Source organism: Talpa occidentalis, unplaced genomic scaffold (assembly GCF_014898055.3).
Source record: "Talpa occidentalis isolate TD23 unplaced genomic scaffold, MPIMG_talOcc4v2.1 talOcc4.6, whole genome shotgun sequence".
NCBI lineage: Eukaryota > Metazoa > Chordata > Mammalia > Eulipotyphla > Talpidae > Talpa > Talpa occidentalis.
The window spans coordinates 110,782,057-110,794,689 of NW_023604972.1; the positions used below are offsets into that span (position 1 = coordinate 110,782,057).

The 12,633-nt window shown below is 41.7% G+C and overlaps 1 long non-coding RNA gene across 2 annotated transcripts; it reads left to right on the forward strand.

Annotated features, from left to right (window-relative positions):
* Positions 1-428: 428 nt before the first annotated feature.
* LOC119260868 (uncharacterized) lies at positions 429-11,705 on the forward strand. 2 transcript variants are annotated; one of them, XR_008549138.1, is made up of 3 exons: positions 429-728; positions 9,652-9,758; positions 11,590-11,705. It is a non-coding gene; the product is annotated as an uncharacterized LOC119260868 (long non-coding RNA). The 2 variants fall into 2 exon arrangements; XR_008549139.1 differs by having other exon boundaries at positions 429-605.
* Positions 11,706-12,633: the final 928 nt, after the last annotated feature.

Here is a 12,633-nt window from a genome sequence, read left to right on the forward strand (position 1 = left end):
TCTACGTAGGGCGGCAAGGGGGACGGGAAGAGGGCGTGGCTACATCTGGGGGCGGGGCTTAGAGGAGACGCCGGCGGCAGGGGCGCGCGGGGGGCGGCGGCTACGCGCCGTGACGTCAGGAGCAGCTGGAGTCGGGGATTACCCCCTGCTGCTGACGTGAGGACGTTGAACAATCGGGAACGTTCGGTAGAAGGGGGAATTCCCCGCCGCTCCCTGAGGAGCCCCTCCTTCCACCGCCTCCCCCCGCCCGGGGCCGCCCGGAGCCTGGGATGGTGGGGCTGCCGGGCGGGCGCGAGGGCTGCGCGGCGCCGGGAGACGGCCGCGCTGGCTCGTGTGGCGCGCGCCGATGCCGTCTTCCCGGCCTCGAAACGCCTCGGAGCCCGGCGCGCGCCGCTCACGGGGTACCGCGCTCGGGTGGGCAGATCGGAGATCACATGCTCCCCGTGTGCCGCTCTGCGCGGCCGTGCGGGCGCGGGGCTCATTGGGCGCCCCGAAGCAATGGATCCCGTGCAAATGCGGGTGTGGACAGAATCCCACGCAGCGGCGGCCGATGGCTGAGGCGAGACAAGACACGTTCGTGGGGAACTTAGCTCAGAGTCCAAATGGTAAAAATGGCTCCTGGGTGTCATCGTGCTAATTATTTTTCTTTCTACTCAAGTTTCCCTAGGTGAGAATTGTTTCAGCGGTGTCTCGACCCCACACGGTCCATGCGGTTTTTTTCAAATGAGGTTTGTGTTGTTCACAGTTCTCTAATTGCGATGCCTTTTCGTCTTATAAATGACAGCTCACTTTGAAACCTGTGAAGCTGACCTTCTACATGGAAGAAAAGTAGCCACGTGTGGGAGGGGAAAGGTGGGGAGAGGGTGTCTGAAACGAGGGAAAATCCCAAAAAGTAGAGTATTTTGCTCCTAGCTCTCCCCAAGTCACAAAGGCTTCCTACGCGGAAACTTTATGGTCCTTGTGCATTGCAGAGTGTGTATTTAAATGGACGGCTGAAAATTTCTAATGCAACTTCATCAAAAGTGACCCTGCCCAGTCTCTTGTTTTAGTCTTCATGGGGGAGGTAGACACTCTTGCCAATTAATATAATGCCTGACTGAATACAGGTAATTCACATTTTTAACACTTGCTGGATGCGTTTGTCTGTGCGGGGCACTTTAATGCTTATATCAAACTCAGAAGTGGGCGCTGCGTCCCTCATTGGGTAAATGAGGAAACTGGTTTACATTAAGCAACCTGCTTAAGGTTTGGCAACACAGAAATTGGGCGCCATGACTTGGCTGTTCCAGGCTTGCATACAAAATCTATAGGGTCTTGATCCGTATTCTTTCCACCACCTCCCATTGCTTCAGGATCTGCTTCTGCTTCTCTAAATATGTCATTTCAAGAAACAAAGGAAAAATTGATAATTTGAATATGCAAGTGAATTGTGCCTTTAAATGGCAAAAGCAAAATTGAAAACAAATAGTGAAGAAACAACTTAGGGTGTGACAAACAGGTTACTACTTAATCATAGTGTATGTTTATACTATGCAATTATATACTCAGTTACTATCCTTGATATTTATTTTTTAAACATTTATTTGTTTTTGCGTAGAAGAACTGGGGCGTAGGCCAGAGATGCAGGGGGTGAGAGGATTCACTAGAGACAGTGGGGAACAGAACAGGCAGATCCACCAAAATATACTGCTAAGGGATGCAGCCTGTGAGTCAGTAGAGGTCTGCTGCACCATGTGGGTCACATACCCAGCTGGGGATGGAACTCCTCCCACCTTGCCTGGCAATAGCTTGATAGCACTAAGACTTAACCCCTGCCCCACCAGGGAGGCCCCTCCTTGATATTTAATGTTTGATTTGTATGATAAATATATCAAGACCTCTTAAAGATATCAAGACCTCTTACAAAATATAGCAAGACCTCTTCTCTTACGGAGAGGATAACCATACCAACCTTTTAAAAATAATCAGGCCTGAAAGGTCGATGCAGGAGGCCGGAATGCAAAAGCCCACCAGGAAGCCCACCTGGGGCCAGGAATGCAGAAGCCTGCCTAGAAAATTCAGACAATGAACCCCTCCCCGCCCTAGAATCTTTTCCCGCCATGCAACCCAGTCTCCCACCTGACCTCTCCTCACCCTGTAAAAGCCTGCCTCCCTGGCAATGTGTGCAGCTTCACCAACCCCCAACCTAGGGTCCGTGAATCCCCACCAGGGCGCTATAAATTTCCCCCCCCCTTCAGAAATTTAGCCTGGCTCTCCTTTTCTTTACTGCGCCAAACCTTTCAAGGGCCTCCCTGGTGGCGCAAGAGTTAAAGCATAGGTGCTATCAGGTTGTCCCCAGCCTCCAAGCCTTGGCTCAGTTAGATCCCAGCCAGGGAGCCTGCCCCACATGGCACAGAGGATTTCTCCTATCTTGCCAGCTGCTCCCCTCAGCAGTGTATTTAGTCAGTCTGCCTGTTCTGTTCCCCACTCTGTCTCTGGTGAATCCTCTCACCCTCCCGCGCATCTGGCCTGTACCCCAGTTCTTGTGTAAATGAATAAATAAATCTTTAAAAAAAAAAAAAAGTCTTTAGGAAACCATAATACTGGGCCTCCCTGGTGGCACAAGGGGTTAAGACGCAACCTATGAAGCTGTCCACACACACAGCCTCTGCAGCACCAGTTCAATCCCCAGCCAGGGAGCAACCCACATGGCACAACAGACCTCTCCTGACTCTCCCTCTGCTCCCCTCAGCAGTGTACTTAAGTCAATCTGCCTGTTCTGTTCCCCACTCTGTCTCTGGTGAATCCTTTCACCACCACCACCACCCCACCTCTGGCTTGTACTGCAGCTCTTGTATGCATAAATAAATATTTCAAAAAAAAACATAATACTTCATCCCTTACCTAAACCAATGTTTAGCTCATAGGAGGCCTTCAATAAATGTGACTAGCTAGATGGAATTCTCTTCACTGCTGATTGTGGTCCTGCTATTGCACTGTAGTGGTTTTAAATTGTACATAGAAGGCCTCCCCTGGTGGTGCAGGCGGTTGAGCACCACACTGTGAAGCTGTGCACAGCCCCTGCAGCGCTGGTTCGATCCTGGCCTGCCAGTGAGGGTCCCACATGGTACACAGACCTCTCCTGCCGCCCGCTGCTCCCCTCAGGAATGTACTTCGGTCCTTCTGCCTGTTCTGCTCCCAGCTTTGGCTCTGGTGAATTCTCTCACCCTCCTGTGCTTCTAACTGTACCCAGTGATTGTATAAATAAAATTAAAAAATATATATATAAGAGAAACTGAATCTGGAGCTGGACCACTTTGTTACATTGTGATTCCAAATATAATAAACATATGGGACACTGCAAAGGAATAATCTTGATTTGTGTATTATTTGAAAAGAGAAAGGTGAAGGCAAAAAATAAAGATTTTCCTTATCTTTATCCTCTTAGGTTTTCAAGTTCATTTTGGGGTAGCATCCTCCACTTTTGGCTCTGAATACCCATATTTTTTTTAGTTACATTCCCCATACAATTCCCACCCCTTTTTCTGATCCTAATCCCTCTTCTCCTCCCCTGCCCCCATGAATACCCATTTTATGAAAGTATATATATCATATTTTAAAAACTTTATTAAATCCGTGGCTTCCCTATAAAACTGACTGGCAACCCTCCCAAACCATTCTACTTACATCTTTAATATTTCTCATAACACTGACCCTGATTATCACAGAGCATATTTTAAAAGCCAAAGGTAAAAAAAAAAAAGCCAAAGGTGTCAGATATGGAAGTAAAACTGAAGATTTCTCATTTTGATACCTATACTAAGCCTTTAAGTTTCAGAATTAGAGTAATCATATAGATCAACTTAGGGTGTGATCATATAGATGAACTCAGGCTGCAGGGGCAGCGCTGAGCCCCAGCCACTAGACCCCCACCGGTTGGTGTCTCATGAAGTCGCAGCAGGAACTTCGCAGACTCTCAGGCAAGCAAGCGAGAAGAGGCAGGTTTGTTTTGAGAAAGAAAAAGTTTATTTAGGAGAAAAGGGACAGAAATAAAGTGGGACTCCCAGGCCAGGAAACCAGGCCTGGGAGGGGCAAGGAAGCCAAAGTGGAGTTGTGTCTCAGGGAATATATGCCTTCTTTCCCTCATTATTCTAAAGCTCCACCAGTCTCTTTGTGATTGGTTAGTTCTCGGCTGTCTCACTTAATTTGCTACTGAGTGGGGGATCTTCACATTCCTTATCTAACAGCTTTCTCTTTCCCCATTTGTTACTTTTTTATCTTTATGGCCCAGTCCTCAGATGAGCATCCCTGCATTGAAGTTAAACAGCTGCCCTTCTAAGTTGTCCATAAATTAAACCATTCTCCATTTCTCCAATCTCTGCCTCCCTTTATCACCTGAAGGAAACCAAGGCCATCGTTAACAATGTTGTCCTTGGTCCTGGGATGTTTGGTGGAATTAGTTACATTCCTCTTGCTGCCCTTATTTCTGAAGACTTCCTCAACTCTCTGAGGTCCCCTCCTGTAGTGTCCCTAAAACTGCCTAATTCCTAGCTTGCCCTGTGTCTCATTTGTACATATGTGTCACACACATACATTTTAATAAAATTGGTCTATGCTATACCTACTCTTCTACAATTTGTTTTTTCAACTTATTAATATGTGGACATGTCAATACTTTTAACGTTAACTTTTTATTTTTAAGAATTGTGTTATAATCCATTGGAAAATTTGTCTTATTTAACCAGTATCTTATGGAAGGACATTTACATTGATATCTAATTTTTTTTCCTATTATAAACCATTTGTTAGTGAATGTTTCTGAATTCAGAGAGCAAGTATAGAAGGAAGGAGGGGGGAGTGAAAAATGATGGTAATTTGCCAGTGGGTAGATCGTTGAGCCAAGGATGATAATTTCAAAGGAAGAATTACAAGATAACATTATTAAGGGCCTATGAAGGAACAGGCCCTAGTTAACTGTGCTCTATTTTGCCATTTTTTCTTAATATATAGTGTTAACTATTTTTGCTTTAATAGAGTCCATTCAGCCTGAATTTTATATAGTAGTTGAAAAAGCATGAACTTTGAAATTAGGCCGACTTGGGCTTGGATTCTAGCTCAGTTGAACTCAAATTTCTTTTTATGTTTCTGTGCTATCTGTTGAAGATACAGAAATGCTTAAGATATAATCCTTTATAGCCTGAAGGATGAAACTAATATATCTATTTTGCTGCTGTATCTTCCCATGCCTAGAATAATGCCAAGCAATAGTAACCATTCAATAAATATTTGTGGAGTAAATAAGTTTATTAGTGTAAGCACAGAGTACTACAAGATACCTTTTTTACAAGAAGTCTTAAAAATTAAGATGCATGGCTTATAAGGAAAAAATATTATAACTATGCTCTGACCTAACTAGACATTGTGGTCCTCACACTATAATATATACAAATATCAAGTCATTATATTGTATACCTAAAACTAATATAATGTTATATATCAATTACGTATGATAATAATAATGAGTGGCAAATTAAACAGAATTCTACAAGCAAAGAGGCTTCCGGTTTTAGAAGCTTTTGCACAGTCAGAGTTGCAAAAATGAAAATAAGCCAAAGCAAGGTATTTCCAAAGATGCAAAGAGAAGAAACCCATAACACACAGGCTTTTGGAAACCACGAAAAGTTGCTGGAGAAGAAAGAGCACAGACTGTCACAGGAACTTGACCTGGTGCTAGGGAGACTAGATGTTTGTCCTGAAGACTTTGTAAAGTCTTTTATTGTGTGTGTGTGTGTGTGTGTGTGTGTGTGTGTGTGTGAGAGAGAGAGAGAGAGAGAGAGAGAGAGAGAGAGAGAGAGATAAAAGGGCCCTCTTGTGATCTTCTGGAGAAGAGATTAGGAAAATGAATCTCCAGGAAGAGAAAGAAGCTAACAGACTATTGCATTAACCCAGGTGAGAGATGATGGTGGCTGAAACCACCCTTGCCATCTATTGGTTTTTTCCTACATACCATGTGTTTCTCCTATATATTACACTTCTCTATCACTCTTCTAACACACAGTTGTGTAAATGGGCATCACACAGACTGCTCCTTCTAGTTGAACACATGTTTTTCACGAATTCTTACAAACTTTCAAGTCTCAGTCTAAATGTCACTTCCTTGGGCAGTCTTCCCTGATTCCCTAGGTCTCCCTGTGCTCTTCCTTATATTACCGATCATAATTATAAATTAAACTTATTTTTATGATTGTTTGACATATATGTCTTACCCATTAGACTTCAGATTTCATGATTTGAATACATATGAACAGATTCAAAAGTAGATAAATGTTTGTGAAGATAAGACAAGAAAAAAGCCAATGATTATAACTGGGTTGTGATTTGGTCAATAAATCATTTATTTATTGATATTTGACTATTTGATTTGACTTCTTGGTCATGTTGGCCGGCTGGCAGGATTTAATAGACCAAGTCACATGTCGTGGTTGCTCTTCCTAAAATAAATTTTTGAATTTTTTAGTGTACATGATGCTTTACTTTTTAGAATATGTTCCTAGAAATATCAAATTGCTAAAAGAATATATTTGACTATATATGTGTGTGTGTACAAATATTGCCTTTCAGAAATGTTCTACCAATTTTTTTCCCTAGAAACATCTGAGAATACCCCTGATGTTTTTAAAATAAAAATCATATCTTTAAAATGTTTAGTGTTTTGGGATGTCCTTGATGGCTCAAGTGTTAAAGACACAGTGCTATCAAGCTATTGACAGCCACTGTGGCATGAGTTCGATCCTCTGCCCAGAGAGCTGACCCACATGGCACAACAGACCTCTCTTCCCTTGCCTGCTGCTCCCCTCAGCAGTGTATTTCAGTAGATCCATCTGTTCTGCTCCCCACTCTGGTGAATCCTCTCACCTCCTGCTCCTCTGGCCTACACCCCAGTTCTTGTATGCATAAGTAAATCTAAAAATAAATAAATAAAATGTTTAGCGTTTTGAGTACGGTTGAGGTTGAATTTGCATTCTTTTGAATAGTATTGAGGTTGCATGAATGCCTTTTCATAGGTTCATCGATCAGCTGTGTTTGTGTATGTGTGAATTGTTGGTTCAAGTCCTCTGACTGTTTGGCAGATGAAAAGTATTGATTTTTTCCCTCATTGATTTGTAAGATCTCTAGAATGCCTTTCAAATCCTGATAAAATACGAAGTGTTAAAAATCTAATTGTAAAAAAAAGTGCATATTGTCCAAATAAATCTATTGCCTGACATGGACCTGTAAAAGCAAAATGTATGAGAAAAAATTAGAAAATAAAGACTTTTGTAATTCAATTCTGTCTTTGAGAAATAGTCAGATAATGCTATCATCTAGTTTTTTTTTTTTTTTTGCTATCATCTAGTTGTATGTCAAAAAACCTATAGGTTTAAACCCCTACTTTATTCAAAGCTTTTTATAGACATATCACCCACCCCCATTCTTACAAACTTTTTATTTTTTTAGCAGTGAGCCTTTTGGTGAACCTAGAAAGGTTCTTTGCCTTCCATTTGTATCATCTCATAACTACCCTACTTTGAGACATTTCAGTTTTAGTCAGCACTTCCATCTCAAAATTGACAGGGAAATGAACAGGAATTGAAACTCAAATAGAATATTCTTTTAATGCTTAACAATGGTGATTAAAGGCGTGAGAAAGAAGCTAGAATTCCTGATGAAAATGAAATGCTTGAATTATCTGCGGATTTCCTATACCTGAGTTTCTTGTTTCAGTGAGTAATTAAGGATTGCTCCATTTGTTCATCAGTATTACTTAGAGTCAGTATGGAATTCTTTGTCCCACTTACTCCAGTACTTACCCAATGACAACTAAGGTGACTAATTAACTCAGAACTGTTTCTTCGCTCTTAGAGTTACTTTGCATGTATATTATTTCTGAATTTTCTCCCTTGGTTTTATTTTATTGCTTTTTAGTTTTCTCTTTCTAACCTATAAAGTTATTAAGGCAAATTTTATCACAGTTGACATCTCTGTCAAGAATCCTACAAAAGTAAATGTGACTATAAATCAGAGCATGATGGTTTATTTAGAAATAAAGATGGGGCTTCCTTGCCCCTCCCTTTCCTGGTTCCACCAGCCTTTTCTCCTCAATAAACTTTTTTCTTTCCCTAAACAAATAAAAAAGAAATAAAGATGAATAGATGGGAATTTACTAAATATTAGAATAGATAACATAATAGTCTGAGGAATTCCTATATTTTTATCTTTTAAATCTCACATTTGGGCCTCCCTGGTGGTGTAGATGGTTTGAGTGCTGCACCGTGAAGCTGTCCACAGCCTCTGCAGCGTGGGTTCGATCCCGGCTGGCCAGCAAGAATCCCACATGGCGAAGCAGACCTCTCCTGTCTCACCCACTGCTCCCCTCAGCAGTGTATTTTGTCAGTCTGCCTGTTTTGTTCCCCACTTTGTCTCTGGCAAATCCTCCCACGCATCTGGCCTGTACCCCGTTCTTGTATATATAAATAAATAAATAAATAAATAAATAATTGGAAGAAATTTAAAATAGAGATTTTTTAAAAAATTTGGTGGGAGGCCTCCCTGGTGGCACAAGGGGTAAAGACAACCTATGAAGCTTTCTGCAGCCACGGCAGCACTGAGTTCTATCCCTGGCCAGGGAGCTAGCCACATGGTGCAGCAGACCTCCCCTGACTCGCCCACTGCTCCCCTCAGCAGTGTATTTCAGTTGATCTGCCTGTTCTGTTCCCCACTCTGTCTCTGGTGAATCCTCTCACCCCTCGCACCTCTGGCTTGTACCTCAGTTGTTGTATGTATAAATACAAATAAATCTTTAAAAAAAAATTGGTGGGGGGTGAGCTCCCTGGTGGCATAAGGGTTTTAAGCTCAGTGCTATCAAGCTATCAGCAGCCACTGTGGCATGGATTTGATCCCCTGCCAGGTTGCTAACCCACATGGTGCAGTGGACCTCTCCTGTGCCACCCACTGCCCTCCTTAGTGGTATATTTTGGTGGATCTGCCTGTTCTACTTCCCACTCTGTCTCTGGTGAATCCTCTCATCCCCTCCCCCTGCACTGCCCAGCACCTCCGGCCTACACCCCAATTATTGTATGCATAAATTAAAAATAAATAAAAATTTTAAAATAAAACTTTTGAGGTCTGGTCAACACTTATTTTCCTTTTCCTCTGGTAAGAGAATACCAGATTCTTGAGAGAAGTCTTGCTGTGTGGTATGAGTGGGGCTGACCCCAACTATTACCAATTCCCCTTGCCTAACTGGAACCTAATCTCCATGACCACAACATTGACTTGGGGTACCTGACTCAATTTAGACCAGTCAAAACCTTCTAAGACTTTTCTGCAGATGCTACCAGGAAGTATTCTCATTCCATTGGGATTACTAAAACTGACAGGGTATAAATCTGGAATTTCCAGTGGAAAATTTCTGAATTTCTACCTGCCTTTCATGTAGCTTTCAGAGACAAATATAATCAGAGTATTGACATTCTTTTAGTTCTTGCACCTAATTCTTATTGAGGCAGTGACCATCTCTGAAATTCATAGTAACATAGGTAAATAGATTCCCTTTATTACTTTACTAGTTTGAATTGGAATGTCACTTCCAGTCTAAGGAATACCTATGAATTCAGGCTCCTTGTCTTGTAGGATGACTGATGCCCATGCAATGTTTTCTTTCATCCATGATATCAACAGTGAATTGTGAAAAACCTTCAGTTTCTGGTAAAAGAAGTGGCCCTGAAACAACCAATGGGGTAAGTGTAACAATTCTGGTGTTTTTCTTTCTCTTTTTGTGTCACCACTATGGCTAGCCCAAAAAAAGAATCAAATTCATTTATTCTATCTATAAATAAGTTTCCTTTAAAGTGGGTTCCCTTTTGTGGAAAGTAAATTGAAAAGGAAGCAATTTATCTTATCCAGTTTTCCACTATCGTCCAAGGCAGTAGCTCTTTTCACTTCAGCAGAATGAAATGGGAGTCTGAGAAAGACTCTGAGAAGTCTCCTTCTTTTGTTCTGAAAAGGATGAATTCAGCCAAACTTTTAGAAGTATAAAAAGGTGAAGGAAGACAATCACTTTTGGGGAAAAAGTTGGGAACCCAAAAAATTATACAAACATAGACTTGGAATGAGAAAATAAAACTCAATAAGAGAGAAAGAAAACTAAACTGGGAAAATCCTTTAGAATTCCTTTGTTTTTTAATTTGTTTTTTGATTTTAGGAATCAAAAAGCATTGAATATAAAATATTTATTATATTATTGTGGTGATGTTCTCCCTACTACCTAATGTCCTGGGCAGTGAGCAAAGGGAGAAAGGTATTTAGACCATCCTTAAATGAATTAAGAGGAAAGACAGGATACCTGACTAAGACCTTATAAACGCAAGACTCCGGTGACCTACTTGTCTGACAACAGAGCTAAGCAAGAAGGCTGTATTGGGAATGGTCTGCACCCTAAGATTGGTGGGGTAGAGAATGCAATTGTTACCCAAAGGCCAGAGGTGGACTCAGTGAAAGGAATTGGATTTGACCCTAGAAGACCTCCTGGAGAGTCATGACTCCAACAGAGCAGTGGGTCACTGGATATTGTAAAAGAACACAGCAGGCCACTAGTTAAAGTGGTAAGGACAAATTTTAATCAGTTTCATACTATTGCAGTAAACAGGGTGGGGCCAGGAACCTGGAGCCTCCCCTTTTTCTGGCAATACGGAAAAGAGTCCCACTGTGATCTGAATTCAACTACCATCTGTATAGAGATGAGCTGGCATTTTAAAGGAAGAATGAGGGAATAAGAAGAATGAGAAAGGACTCAGTAAAGTCCAAGAAGTGAAAAGTTACAAAAAACAAGGGGGGGGGGCACGGTTGATTTATGTGAAACCCATTTGGATGAAGTTAAATTCCCACCTTCCCACTGAGGCCTATCTTCATGACAGGGACCTGTCTCTTTGATGACTGGAACACATAGTAAAGTTTTTTGGAAGCCTTGAGTTTCCTCAGGCCAGAATGTTAAAGGAGCCTGGATCATCCTAGGCATGTAGCTTTGCACAGTTAGAAACCAAGTCAGTGTTTAAGTCTTTAAAGGCCAAGCTTGTGGCCTCCTTGAGAAATGTCAAAGAGGAATGTGGCCAGAAATTGCTTGAGAGAATCTTTGTCAAAACCAGGGACTAACCAGCTAGAGGAGTCAGTGGGAATTTAAAGTATGGTCTTGAAGCTTAGAAATTCTCCAAGAGGAGGTATTTCCTAAGTGTCTAGAAAAGCACTATCTGGGAGAGAATCAGAACTTGGAATCTGCAATCTAGAGAACACCAATGACAGATTACAGCTGTGTGAAACCTCTGGGCCCCTTTTCCTATTTCCTCTCCTGATCCCCAACCCCTTCAATTAAACAGGAGGGGGCAAGGCAACCTTGAAATTCAGGGCAGAGAAGTAGAAAATAGGGAAGAAACTGCTCCTACACCCACCAAAAGTTTAAAATTTAAAAAAATGAAAAGGTTAGCATTTGAGGGAGGGGAGAATTTGAAATAGTGAAAGCCTGGAATATAGAATATTAAACTAGATCTATTTATTCTGATCTATTTATTCTGAAAGTGAGAGTAAACACAGATTGGAACAAGCCCTGATTTTATCCTGGGACAGAGAATCATTCCAGAGAGAGGATTTACAAGCACAAGAGTGGAAAGGAATAAAGTTGTTTTCTGCTTGAACCCCACTAAGTCTAGTTTGTTTATTAAATAAACTATTCATACACACTTTCCCATTATCTCATGTTCAAATATCAAAAGAGTTGCTCTGTTTGCATATACTAAAGGGTAGAGTTCTTATGTAAATGTGTATGCTTAGATGTAAATGAAAGGTTTCCAGGATTTCAGGGTGTTCTGTCTGAAGGAAGCTATCAATCCCAAAGTGAAAAGCTCTTATACCAGGCCTTGGGTCTCAGCTCTATATATTTATACCGTTGTCTTTTCTTTTCTTTTTTTTTTTTTAATTTTTCTTCTTTTTTTGTTTTTTCTATTTTGCCATTTCTCTTTTTAAAATAAAATATTTCTGTTGCCCCTTTTACTGTAATCAAAAGGAAATTTACAATAAAGCACAATTCAACATACAAACACTTTGTCATAGTTTCAGTGGAATGCTTAATAGGGTGGTCGTGTTAGGGAGAAATGATGTCCTGAGCTAATCCCATACAGGCTTTGTGGACTCCACTCCCAGTCCAGACTAAAGCCATCAAGACATTGGGAAAGACAAATCCCATCACCACCAAAGGGAGGGTGGCTGGGACCTGAGGGTGGAGTTAAGCAGCCAGGTTGGGTATAAAAACCAAATACGTGGGCCTTAGGGGGCTCGCTATAGCTCGCCTCCTGGCTTCACGGCTCCTGGCTTGCGGCCAGCTCTCAGAGCGCCATTTGGGATTCCAGATCAGCGGATCGGGTAGGTCTCATTTAAAACTTTGTCTCCCACTTTTCTCCCTGAGCTATACATTTCCTCATCTCCCCTTCCCTTGTAAATAAACCTTTTATTAACCTTTCGTGTGTGCCTGCAGTAGAGCATTGATAAGTCCTTTTAAGCGCACAGTCAGGCACCCCGTTTTGTATCGGGGTTGCACTACAACAGTTGTATTTCTGTACAATTAAA